General features: G+C 27.9%; 1 protein-coding gene across 1 annotated transcript in view; it reads right to left on the bottom strand.

The window, feature by feature from the left end:
- Nucleotides 1-14,959, bottom strand: part of Con (leucine rich repeat protein connectin) — a 163,830-nt gene that overhangs the window by 35,180 nt on the left and 113,691 nt on the right.

The following is a 14,959-nucleotide window of genomic DNA, read 5'->3' on the forward strand; positions in this document are numbered from 1 at the left end:
AATTAGTCTGCAAAATGGGTCTTTTTCGAGTAAAAATCGAGAAGAGAAGAAACCGTAAATGAGAACGTAGGGATTTAATCGACGTACAATTAAAGGGCAAAAAAGCAGAAAATATATATATATATATATATATTCGAGGGAAAACAAAAATGCTAGCCTGTCTCCGAAACGCTCGCATAAACTAGTGTTGCAAACTGATATAGCAGAAAGAAGAGAGGCGGAATGAAAGGGTGGAAAGGAAAAGAACGACCCTTCGAAGCTCTCGTTGCGAACGCGATAAATAAATAATTCTAATTGCGGCTGAATGGTTTTGACGGAGAAAAAGAGGAAAGCGGAACGAGCGAGATAGGGAAAGAGAGAGAGATAGAGAATGATAGAAAGGTATAAAGCGAAAGGGAGAGGGCCACAGAAAAAAGGAAAATAAAGGCACAACCTCCGAGACAATGGCGAGCGAACGATCGCAGTTTTTTTTTCGTTCGCTGCATAAGGTTTTTTTGCGGCCTTTCATTGCGCGCAGCCCGCTTTCCGTGATAATAATGCAGCTAATTATTTATTCAACCGATAAAACTGATCGACAGGTCTCTAACACGATGATGGCAACCGATATTTACGCGTCATTCCCGCGGAACGCGCTGATAATTTCATTAGAGCTAAATCAATTTATTAATTAAGACCGAAGATATCATTTTCCGCGCGTAATATATATTTATGAGATATGAAAGTATTAATGGAAGCATGATATGTTTGTAGCAAATATTGGGAAAAATTCAAGGTAAGACATGTCTCTTTTGATATACGAATAATTTTCAGTATAGAATATTTATATTTAAATTATTATATTTTTAAAACATGTTTAAATTAAATTTTCCAAACAAATAAATTTATTATTGGTTTTTAGCTTTGATTAATTTATTATTTACTTAGGTGTTGACTGTACACATTAATATATTAATAAATAAACGCGTATTTATTTCCGATGCACGCTTCTTGCATGTTTTAAATTTTGCAAAAGTGTCATTAGAAATTCTGCTGTTGAGTTCTCCATAAATTAAAATTTCAAAGTTTTGAGAATCCTCCACGAAAAGACAACGTGGTATAACCGTGTTAAATTTTGAACGAGCGAGTTATACAATATTTGCAGCTCGTTCGAGCAGCCATTTTTGTGAAAACTGTGTGACCTATTTTATATATCCAGAAGGGTGCCAAGTATGTTCAGGTATTTTCTTGATATCCGATTTTTACTTCCAACACGATTTGCTCCTCGTATAAGAAAAAAATAACATTTATGACAGATTAATTTTTTTCATAATTTTTTAATTAAAAATATATTGATTCATTTTTCTTCTGTTATATTTATATTTTTTAAGCAACACAGTAAACTCAGCTTTCATCTTTAATAAATTTTACACGCTTTTCTACGTATATACAACGTGTGTTAGATCAATACGAAAAGAAATAAAAATGTAAATATACTTGAGAACAATGTAATTAAATGCTTTTAGTGCGCACTTGAAAAGTTTTTGTTACGTTTTATAAACATCTAAAAATTAAATTATTAATGGCTGTTTATAATTACATGTCACTCTACTTTATCAGAATTAATTTTAACCGAGTTTCTTTTGCATGCAACGACAACATACGATCAAATATTTACAAAAATCATGTTACGTTATATCAAACGCGTTACGTGAAACATGTGTATAAATATATGCCAATAATTAAAAAAAAATATATAATTTTTTACGTGTATAAATAACATTTTTTTTACATAACTCTGAAATCATCCAGAGACAGATTAAATTAAAATATATGTAAATATATCTTAAAACTTAAAAAAAGAAAAAAAAACAATTTTAAAGTATAAAAGCGATATATACTTTGATTTCTAAACATTTCTAAGAGCCTTTTTAAATGTGTTATTTGATAAAGGATTGATTTTTACAAATATTTGCTATTTGCAATTACAGTAAAGCAGCTGACAATGTGAAAATTGATATTTTCAAAATTCTATATATAATTTTCATTTAATATATAGATTGAACTCGCTAAATATTATTTAAAATAATTTGAAAAAGAGATAACAATTATTTAGGATAATTTTATTTAAGATATAAAGAAATAATATAAAGTACTTTGATAATCTAAATTTTCTAACGTTCTTTATACAATATAAATATTGTATGCATCTCAAAAAATAAAATACTTATATAAACTGGTTTCATTAATAAAAAATATCCTGTGTATCTATACTATAATTTACGCAAAAATTATATTAATAAAATATTTAAAGAAAAAAAATATAAAAGACTTTCCTTAAATATTTCCCTTTCTCGTCAAAATTAAGTTTATACATTTGCTAACGTTTCCCATTTTTCTATGAATATTTCACCAATTGATGGTTATTATTTTACAAAATATGACTTGTAATAGGAAGCATGAATAATAACATGATATTACAACTAAATGATTGAATATTATACATTAGGCCATTATATGCGCGCGTATGAAATCTATATATTCATATTCTGGAAGCGCGGCCTTGACTGATCGCAGTTCGCGATGTAAATATTGTAAATTGAGCGATTTAATGACGTGTTGCACTTGATGCTACCAAGTCTCGACGACAGCGGCAAGTTGTTTTTAATTAAAAGCTGCGCGCGCATGGAGTCCCCTTATGGGAATTTCGGAAGAACTGTTGCGCGACCCTTTCTCCTTCCCTGTCGCAATTAAATCTTTTGATATAGCGACCGTATATATATATGTATAGACGTACATGTGTATATATATATATATATATATATATATGCATACGTCTCTGTGCATACACGCGTGCGGTATACATTTCGAATCCGTTTAATTAAAACACCGACCTTTTCTTTAATTAGAGCTTGAATCACTTGGTCGTCTCATACACACACGCACACACGTCCAGTTACATCTCATTTTAAATCATACGTGCAAGGATGAAATATTAATTGCGCCATTCAAAAATTAGACACACGCGTGGCTACAATGCTATAGAAAATTGCGTTTTTTTTTTTTAAGAAGTTACATGTTCATATTTAAATATAAAAAGAATAGTCTCTTTTATCAATTATAATAATTAAAAAGTTTATTTTTCAAAATTATTCAAATTAAAAGATTTGATTATTAATAATAAGTTATTAATAATTTTAAATCATATGTGCAAGGATAAAATATTAATTGCGCCATTCAAAAATTAGACACACGCGTGGCTACAATGCTATAGAAAATTGCGTATTTTTTCTAAGAACTTACAAGTTTATATTTAAATATAAAAAAAACAGTCTTTTTTATCAATTATAATAATTAAAGTTTTTTTTAAATTATTCCAGTTAAAAAATTCAATTATTTGAGAGAATAGAAATGCTTAATAATAGATCTCGAATTGCAGTAAACATTTCCAACCATTTATATTTTTATTATTTAAAAAAATATCAGATTTAAATTTTTTTTCAAATTTGAACTGTTTGGATATATCGAGCTTATAGAAAAATTTTAATTAAGTTTTAAATTAAATTAAAAATTAATCAGACAATATATACACAAGATTAAAATTTCCAATTGTTCTAATTATTATTATTAATGTCATTATATAATTAAATATAAAATTAAAATTTAAAAAACTAATTATCTATCGATTACTTTATATTTTTAATGGAAATAAGTTAAAATCAATTTAAGCTAAAATTATTTTTTTTCGAGCTTCATAGAAAATGACAGAAAAAAGACAGTGAAAATGTAAAAAACAAATGGGAAAATGTGGAAAACAATGAAACAACGTGAAACAAATAACTATAAAATAAAAGCAAAGAACGGATAATAAAAACACAAAGTGAAATAAACGTTTAAAATGAGAATCCTTGCATGCAATATAGAAGATAACATTGAATCAAATGTGTAAACGCGTAATATAATACTTCATTGCAGCTTATCTTGACGTGCATTTTATTTCATATATGAAAAATTCTGCAAACTAGTTACTTATAGAAATATACTTTTTAACAACTACAGAAAATATTATTTCTGTATTCTTTATAAAAAATATCTATATATATAAGCACCGTCCGTCTGTCTGTCTGTCTGTACCCGAACTACTTCCGCATTTGTGGACCGATTGTCTCGAAATTGGTACCAAAATGTTGCAAATTTTTCGGGGGTGGCTGCTGTGGGTTTTTTTTTTTTAATTTTTTTATTTTTATTTTTTTTCCTCAGAGGAGGGTGTTTTTGCAAAAAAAATTTTTTTTGCAATATTTCTGAACACATGGTATCAAAATGTTGCAAAATTTTTGGAGATAGCGACGATGCGGTTTTTTCAAGTGTAACACTTCCACCCACGCATCCACCCACGCATTTACCCACATGCATGCGCATTTATGGACCAATTTTCACGAAATTGGTACAAAAATGTTGCAAATTTTTCTGAGAAAGCTGCTGTGTGGTTCTTTTAAGTTTACGCCCCCACCCATGCATCCACCCACGCATTCAAACATTTATTCACAGACTTATTCACAGAATTTGTACTCAAATTTTGTCCGGGATGGCTACTATATGATTTTAACAAATTTTTATCACTTTATTTATCCACCCACGCACCCACCCAAAAAAAATTTAAACATTTATTTTGATATAAATTTCGTGAAAGTCGGACAACAAATGTGGAAGTAGTTCGCGGTAATACAAAAAAAGAATTAATTTTTTGTGTTAAAACGGATTTAATATAGGCTATATGAGGACCGCGCTTCGCGCGGTCCGAATAGAAAGGCTTTGAGGACCGCGCGAAGCGCGGTCCGAAAAGCTAGTGTACTTATAAATGTATGTGTACATACATACATATGTATACAGTAAATATATTGTATACAAAATTCATGTAAAATATAAAAATTTAATATCTTCTCTAATTGTAAAAAAAACATCACATTTACATAAATAATGAGTCTGTTGCAGAATATTTTATACTTGAAATAGTGCATGTCGAGATAAACTTTGATGAATGAATATTAAATTAGCTATTCACGCATTTAAAAAAAAAAAAAAAAAAATATATATATATATATATATATATATATATATATATATAATGTTAAATGCACCTATATTTATAACACGATACAAATCTCTCTAAGAAGCAAATGCTCAGCTAATTTAATTTTAATGAGTGTTTTAATCGCATGACTATACTTCTTTCAATCATACTGTGAAAATATTTAATCTAAGATATGCAGTTAAAATTTCTCTTCAAATTAACTTAACCATTTCTTTTCCCATTTAATTTAATGTAAATTAATGTAAATTTAATTTAATGTAAATCGTAATGTTTTCAAGAATAATTTCAAACATAACTTAAAAATTCTAATCCATAATTAAGTTGAAAAGATAAACAAAAATCGAATTTGAGGAAAAGCGCAACCGCAATATCTAATCCTCTCTTGAATATTATCTCAAAATAATTATTGTAAATATAATTAATGTTATATATGTAATGATATGATATATATGTTATGATACTGTTATATGTTTCTCATATGTAAAATTTCTCATGTTTTATTCATACCGTCCATTATCAGGGGTCTATCAATAATAAGCATGTATAGAGTTTCTATTGAATATTAACGATGACCAAAGCGGATGGGTCAATGAAGCAATTTCGCGAGCAGGCAGATTTACGAAACTTTCAGTCGTGAAGGTTGTGTCCCAGTGCTTAACAATTTCGCAAGTTTACCATCCAGGCGGCTTACAGTTTACGCAACGGTGGCTTTGTTCTCACTTTGGAGCACTTACGACTTCGCAAAACCCTTGGCTCTCGAGAGGCCAGAGAGAAGAAGAAAAGTGAAGTTGAATGTATTCTATGTTTACGGATCGAAAAGTTAACACGAAACTCATATTTCATTGAGCTTAACTTAAAACACATATAAACATTTTATTTTTAACTGGAAATTAATTGTGAGTAATAAAATGGGGACTAACATTTTTAAGTATATAAATAAAATACATACATTAAAAAATTAGATAAGATAAAAAGTAATTATGTATAATTATATGTATAGACTAAAATTAAAAAATAATTTAACATTATCTTTAATATATGTATCATTACTTTTTTTAATTATATTTAAGACTTATCGTTAGAATTTAAAAACATTTGCACATTTATTTATTTTAGTAAGTAATATATAATTTCAATGGAATGGAATGGAGAGAGAGAGAGAGAGAGAGAGAGAAAATATAAACTTTTTTTATTATGTATAAAAACATTAAAATATATTAATTTCTTTTAATATTAAAAATACTATTATTAAATATTAATATATTAGAAACGTATAATATAGCTTAAATTAAATATTTTTTTATGCAAAGTTTTAAACATAATACAAATATATTTTTAAAATTTAATATTATATACAGTGAGTTTCTTAGAGTATTACAACTTTATATCTCGGAAATAAATCATTTTAGAGTGTTTTATACAAAAGTTTTGTGATTTCGAAGATGACCTTTACGTAACCTTTAAATGATTATCCAAAGTCAAACCAATGACACTATCCCTTTGAAGGGGACATAAGATAGTGTCATTACAAAACTTTTGTATAAAACATTTAATTTTAAAATGCTTTATTTCCGAGATATAAGTTTGTAACACTTCAAAAACTTATCCTGTAAAAAAAATCCACGTTTTATAAAAAAATTGTTTTGAAAAAGTGTTTAAAACGTAAAATATATATTTGATATTTAATATTAATGAGATTTTTTAACTGGTTTTGTTTGCACCGCAAAATGTTAAAATGTGTACGTGTGATCAATATAATTTTACCAATTTATACATTCACAAAATGTAGTTAATATTGTTAGCTGATTAATACAATGTATATTATTTAATTGATTATATGTTGTATCATACGTTATATACTATATATCTTTTCTTCCAGCTTATGTCAACATATTCAGCTCAAAGACACGTTTAAATGATAAATAAATAAATGCAATGAAATGCACGCGCTTGATAGTTTAATAGAACATATACTAAATGCACCATTTGATGTTTCAACTTAATATAGTTCCTCTTTAGAGAAATATCAAATATAATTACAGACTAAAATATTAAATAAATTATAAAAAATTTTACTTGCTCAAACAAAAAAATATATAAAACTACAAATGTCGTAGAAAAGAAATTAAAGCGAGTAGAAAAATAATTTCGCAGTATAATTAATTAGTAAATAATTAATCTGCAAAAATAAATGCTTTCTCTCTCTCTCTCTCTCTCTCTCTTTTATTATTTTTTTTTTCATTTTTTTCCTTCCTGCGTTTCTCTTTATTTATTAAATAAATAGCAAAATATGTCAGAAACACATAAAACAGCGACGATATCGAAATATAAAAATGTAAAAATGTTTTATCTTTCTCGTCTTATTTATAATGCTAGCAGAACGATAGCTGTGTGCTAATTCACGTATTCAATATTTCTGTTTATGAGATATCGTGCACTTTATTATACGCGCATCTGGAAAATAATTCGTAAAACTTTCTCATGTGAAGTAAAAATATTTTGCTGAATATCGTACAAAATTTTCTCTCTCTTTATTAAATTGTATTTCGTTTCACATTTTGTAAATAAACTCGCCGCTTTAGCAGATTATTTTTAAACTATGATTAAGAAAATGTAGCAATTTCTGCATGTTATACTTTGGGATTTTCTACCTGCAAAATTTAAGGAATTAAATGTGATGAAAATATTATCAAATTAGTTATATATGTATGTATAGTTGTATGAAAATTTTTTCTATTAGTCAATCATAAAAATTTTTATATGATATTTTGTAATAAAAAATTTTATTATAGCAAAATTTTATTATTATTATTAATTTTATACTTTATCTTACATTATATTTTATAATTATTGTTAAAAATATTTATTATATATTTTATTAAATGTTTTATATTATATATTTATGTTATCAAAAATATTTTATATATTTCAATTTTACAAAATAAATTTTAGAAATTAAAAGTTTTATGACAATATTATTAAAATTCATTGTATATCTACAATATTTTATATACATATATGCATACGATATTCGCCATTAAAATGTATTGTAATAGGAATTACTATCTTGTCCTCCTTCCTTATACATCACAAACACACATATATTATTTCTCCAATTATTATAATGTATTCATGATACTTTAATAGGGCGTGCGCGGTCACTTTAAGCACAAACACCCTCAGTATTCTCGGGGTTGTCTGTTTTTTGGAGGACATCAAAATATGCGGCGACCGAGTGTGCGCAGCGTAGACTCGAATTTACAAACAATATGCAATAGAGGAAATGCTGTAAAACGTGTGTATTCTGGTCGTGGCTGACGCAAGGGGTTTGCTAAATTAAACAAGAGTCTAAAGAGCCGTCCCTAATTTACATAGCTCGCTAATTCAGCCTCTTTCTCTCTCTCTCTCTCTTCCTCTCTTCTCGTTTAGGGGAGTATTATCATCCGCTTTCTCATGTTGCAAACTCTCTGTTACGGATTTCCGTGGCAAAATCTCTCATCTCTCCTTTCCGTAACGGTAGTATCTTTTCCCGGATTGGATAATGAGAAGAGGGGATTATTTACCCTTCGGTAGGCTGATTCGCATCATTTCTGAACTAAATCTGCATCAAGAATTGCGTTTGAAGCTAATGAAATTGCAGCGGATATGCAAGAGATTGTATTATGAAGCTTGTTCTGCACAAATCTTTATTATCACTTCTTTTTAATTTTATTTATTATTGTTATTACTTGACAATAAATAAGATTAATTACTGAAACACAATAGTACCGCAACTAGTCCACAATATTTTATTTTTTATTTTATTTATATATAAATAAATAAATAAATATGTATATAAATATAATATATATATTGTATATATATATATATATATATATATATATATATATATTTATTTATTGTCATAGAGGGAAAGTATGCTAAATCGTACTCTCTGAAATAAATACTAAAGCAATAAAAAAATTTTTTTATTTGTTTAAAACGTTAGTTTTTTTTCAACGATATATGCTAAACGTATTAACACAAATTTATTCATTGTTTCATATCATAAATTAAAGATGAAAAAAGTAGTTTTTGGTACGATTTACAATATTGGTTTGCTAAATTGTACCCATGAGTTTTTAAATTGCATCTCTAACAATAAAAAAAATTGTAACAAAAATAAAATTTTCTATAAAAGTTCTCAGTCAGCAACAAAACATATTTATAAGAATTTTCCTATTTATACTATAAATTAATATAAAATTATTAAATATTATTAATATTAAATAAATTTATTGTTATAATTATTATAATATAATTATTAAAATAATATTTAACATAATTTCCCCTATTTGTATCTTACAATTGTTCCATTTTACATTGTAAAATTTAAAATTCCAACTATATCGAATCCCGGTGAGGATGATACTGATAAAAAATGCAACGCAGCTTCACGCAGATGATTCGGAATCACCGCTAAAACAATACGAACCGCATCGCCGAGCGAATAATCGGATTTCGCGCGCATCGCGCGCGCGCATGCGCACTTGCGCGCGTCAGTCACTCTACAAACTCTATTTCGCGACGTAATCTACCTCGTCGCGCGCAAATAAGAGGATTATTACTACTTTCATTTGCATTCGCTCCGAAAGGTGCAAGACGAGCCGAGAAAACCGAGAGGGTCCTTCTCGCGAATACGAGAGAAACGCGCAATATCCGGCTCTTCCGCGTTCGCGCGCAGCACGTAGCTTATCTCTTTCCGGTCGTGCGATGGCACGTGACTCTCGATGTTAAGCACGACCCGAAGCGCAGAGGTGGCTCCAGGGGTGGCGTACCTATACATATATACATACATACATACATCCTCCCCGTCGTATAGTTGTAAAGGGTGAGATAACGTCCCCGGGACGATATAAATTCTCATTATTGACCGCGCGCGCTTTTTTTCATTTGCGCGAGCTCGCGAGAGTCGCGAGACTGTTTCTCCTCTTCTCCGAAAAGAGAGAAAAGTCATTTCCGTGATGGGGAATTATACGGCAAAAGTTTCGCGGTGTCAACCACGTGAGTTCGCACTTCCGATATAAATCGACACGATATGTCCCGAGCATTCATGTTATAAGTCAGGCTCTGTTTTACGTACATACAATGTTTTAAGTACAATATTCGTTAATATAAATTAATCAGCGCGCAGATTGAACATTGATGAACTATGAATGCTTTAATTAAAGTGTGTAATAGAATGGACAGATTTTATAATTAATATGCTTTGCAATATTAATGAAAGACATTTTATTTAGAAAATCATTTTATTTAATTATTATTAATTGGTAAGTTGGTTTAGAGAGACATAATATAGAGAAACATTAAGAAGAAAGAAATATTTAATTTAGAGTATAAACTCAAGACTAAATTATTTATCATTTTTTTAAAATAAAATAATTAAAATAAAATAATTAAAATAATATAATAAAAATAATTTAAAAATACACAAAGATAATTATTCCACTTAAAAAATTGAAAAAATAAAAAATATTTCAACATAAGTCATACATATTTATATTTTTAATTTCTCCCCATCTTCCTTTGATCAATAATAGAGTGGCATATGAAAAAGAGAACGATTGTTATAATATTTATAATTTTCAACGATAACGTTTAGCAGATATAATGATAAAAAGTCTGTAGATGAAAATTAGCTCATACTTTGTTTAAGAACATTCAGTGATTAATATAGAAATGCTATTAGCATGCATTGTTTGTTCCATAATTGCATATCCGTCGTTTCTTTTTTGCATTATTTGGTTCATAAACATGCAGCAAACACATACAGTTATGTAAGTACGGCTTCCTATCTATCGCAGAGTTATCATCGTAAGAAATTGGATTTATATTCCAAACTTATAATTCATCGTGAAATTCCCTATTTCGCATTTGATCTGAATAATAATAAACATTTGTAAATGCTAACGTCAAATTTAATTCATTAAAATAAAATAAAAAAATTTATCGTATAATTCTATCTTGCATTATATAATGAAAAATAATTAAAAAATAATATAAATATGTGCATTTTTCTTATAATTATAATCTTTCTTAATCATAATCGTGTATTATATTTTATCATATAAACGTGCATATGGTAATAAGCTTGTAATATAATCCATTTCAAAATTATCTGATATCCTATTTGTGCTAGATTCCATTTATTATGATAGATTTAACTCTTCTGTCAGTGATGGATATCCGGACATCGAAAGCAACTTTAAATGTGAAATATATCTCGAAACTTTTCTCCGTTAAAAAAAAAGTACGAAGCACACTTGTCTTCGAAAATCTCTAAAAAATAATAGGAAAAGTTCTTGTCAAAAATTAAAGAGGATTCTTTAATATAAACACATACTCTTATATAAAAAGTTACACTCCTCCAAAGAAGAGATGAAAATTAAGTTTAATTTTTTTTTCAAATTTTAGACTCGTTTTAAAAAAATGAAATTTGGTGAATATTTATTTCTACTAATATTTTTTCAATTTTTTATGAATAAGATACCCATACATTGATAAAAATTATATATTATACATTGACAAAAGGGTGGAATTTTTCGCAAAACGTACCGCATTGTATATCGAAAGCTCTATTTTAAAAATCGGTTATTTGAACGCGAGTTCTTCGGAAGCTGCGACTGCATCAGATTTAACAACGTCATTTCGGATAATTCGCGGAAACGCGCGAACAATTGCATCTATATATCGTGGACGATAAATACGCCTGTGTGATTTTGATTCGCGGCCGATTGATTTAAATTCGAATTCGCACAGGCAAGCCATAACTTCGGCCGACACTATCCGCGGTGCATATCGCTATCTCTCAAATCGAGTGCGCGAATGTGGGTTAATAATCGAGTTAATTTCCTGGCGCATAGATAACCGGACGGGTCTCAACCGCACGTTGTATTCCGCTGCGTATTCTATGTATATATACAATATACGTATATATGTGTGTGTGTGTGCTAGAAGAAATTCGCAGATCGAAGCGCGAGAGAGCACGTGTCCTCTTCCGCTCCGGCGAAATTTTACTATGTAAATCCGGCGCTTTTAAGCGCGCTTTAAACAAACTTTGCAATTCGCGCGACGAAATCAGGAAACGAAAAGCTATTCGAGTTATTTTTAATTAAATAACAATGATATGCAAAATGTCGGGTTTACATTAACGATTCCCAAGTTACTCTTGCTAGACTGCAAATTGAATGCAGTTAGCTTTTGTAGTTTAACTTTTCGTTTTCCCTTTCAATTCTTTTCTATATATAATTTATATATAATTTTCTATATATAATTTTCTATATATAATTTTCTATATATAATTTTCTATATATAATTTTCTATATATAATTTTTTTTATATCTTTTTTATTATTTTATTGCTTTATCTTTTATATATATTATACTTTTCTATATATTTTACATTATATTTAATAACTGCTTTTCCAATGTATGTTTCTTTTATTATACGTAGGTGAATCAATAATTATTCACAATCTAGTTGTAATTTTTCTGTTAGCCATACTGTTAGTTATTTGCACGCATAGATTTTGTTTTAATTAATTCTTCGTTTAATTAAATATTTTAATTGCATTTAATATCATGAAACAATTCTCACATACGTAAATAAAAATATCTCAACAAATGTATATTTTCTTGAAATACAAGGTATTTCCAAATAAGTAAGAAAAATTTTAGAAGATGATTCTTTGTAGAAATTAAGGGGGGTTTTTCATATAAATATACTTCTATATCCTTCTCAGAGAAGTTACATTTCTTTAAAGGCAGGTGAAAAGAGTTTCTATTTTTTTTCTTGAGAACTATCGATTTTACGTAAAAATAAAAGAAATAAAAAAGTTTTTAAAGGAATGAAACTTTTAATGCATATTTTCAGACAGTCACATTTCAGTTGGTTAAAAAGTTCTAATAAATAAAATAAAAAATTTAATAGGAGTTGTTGATGCATTCCTTTATAACGATATGGGAGAATTAAAAAGTATTAATAAATATTTTTTTTACTAGTAGAAAATATCTACCAAATTTCATTTTTTAAATTTAATTTGTCTAAAATTTAAAAAAGATGAAAACTTAATGTTCATCTCTCTCTTTGGACAAAGAATCATTTTCTAAAGTTTTTTGCATTTATTTAAAAATAGTCCTGTATGTGTAGGTAACATTCTGTAAATATCTATTCACTAAAATGATTAAAAGTGAAATAAAATTGATCCTGTACTTATCTTAAACACATAATAAATATATATGTATATGTATACATTTTTCTTACAATTTTCTTATCTTAATCATAATTTTGCATTACAATATTATTTTACGTTAATCATTAATATAACTTTTAACGAACGCTTCTATTTCATTTCTGATTATTTTATTTATTATGTTTTATCGATATTTTGAGACTTATAAATAATTATATTAATAGCTGTATCAATATAATAATATTAATATATTATTAATGCAATTATAATTGGCCGTAAATGCACATAAATATATTATTATGCAGCAACAGAGAGAGATAAAAAAGAATTAGTTTTCCCTTAGAAGAGCTATTCGAAAAAGAGAGGAACGAAAAGAGAAAGAGAATGGGAGGAAAAGAAAAAGAATGGAAAAGTTTCGTGAAAATGGCATGAGACAAATTTGCAATTCCAGCCGCTATTATTGCCAGCCGCACGCAACAATGTTGTATATACGTGCCGAGACAAATTTTTCGCCATTTCAACGGCGACACAGTAACTTTTTTCACCACACGTCGAGATATCATCTCGATTTGCCGTTAACACGCCAGCCTTTTCATCTCGCCGCCATTTCTTCGCAAAATTGCAATATGAAGTTGTACAAACAAAAAGGAAGTTAAGGACTCTGATATTGAATATCTACAAATAGAAGAAACGGGGCTAATTGAGAACCGCAAGTTCGGTAATTAAAGCGCAATTTACTTCTTTTTCCTCTCCCAACGCGATTTATTAATTATTCAAAGTCGTACGCTTCATATTACTATAATAACGATAATTTATTATTAATTAATTTATGTATAGGTATATATTTTTATATGTAAATTATATTTTTTTCCTGTCTACGCTTTGCTATTTTATTATTTAACAGCGGCTTAATGAAAATAACATGACTTTGAATAATTAATAAATTGCGTTGAAAAAAAAAGAATTAATTTGTGCTTTAATTATTATGCTTGACTTTCTATTAGCTTGTTTTCCTTAATTTATGTACAAATAAAATTATTACAAAATAATAATTTATATTGATACTTTTGTTTTTTTATTGCATATATATTTATTATATTTTTTCCAAACAAATATAAAAAAAATAAAATGTTTCGGAAAATAAAAATTGAGAAATTTTATAGAAGAATGCTTTTACGAAATTTATAAATTAGATCCTAAAAAAATTAAATGTATTAATTAGTAATTTATGAATAATATTGCGAGAAATATTCTATACTTCGTTTCATAGATTTAGAAATCTTTTCCTCTATTTCGTCTCATATGAGACATACATAAATTGCTCAATACATCTGTCGCGTATGCATTTTATTGCTACATCCTTCGCATACAATTCAGCTTTCAATTTAATGCATTCTGCCAAGTTATCAATACCTAAAAATATGTCGCGTTTTACGAATTTCGCCAATATCCGAAGGTATAATCACAATCCCAATGGTTGAGATTTATTTAGCATTCTATACATATGCATATACTTTTTTCATATCTATAAATCTTGATAAATTATTCAAATATTCTATTGCAATAGAAGTAATAGAGAAACACCTTTGTATCGTATACATATAGCAAGTGGAACAAAAGAAGTGTAAATCGATCGACGGACCGTAATTCGAGCGAGATTC

This window comes from Nylanderia fulva, unplaced genomic scaffold (genome assembly GCF_048542155.1).
Source record: "Nylanderia fulva isolate GAGA-0341 unplaced genomic scaffold, ASM4854215v1 Scaffold8, whole genome shotgun sequence".
Lineage (NCBI taxonomy): Eukaryota > Metazoa > Arthropoda > Insecta > Hymenoptera > Formicidae > Nylanderia > Nylanderia fulva.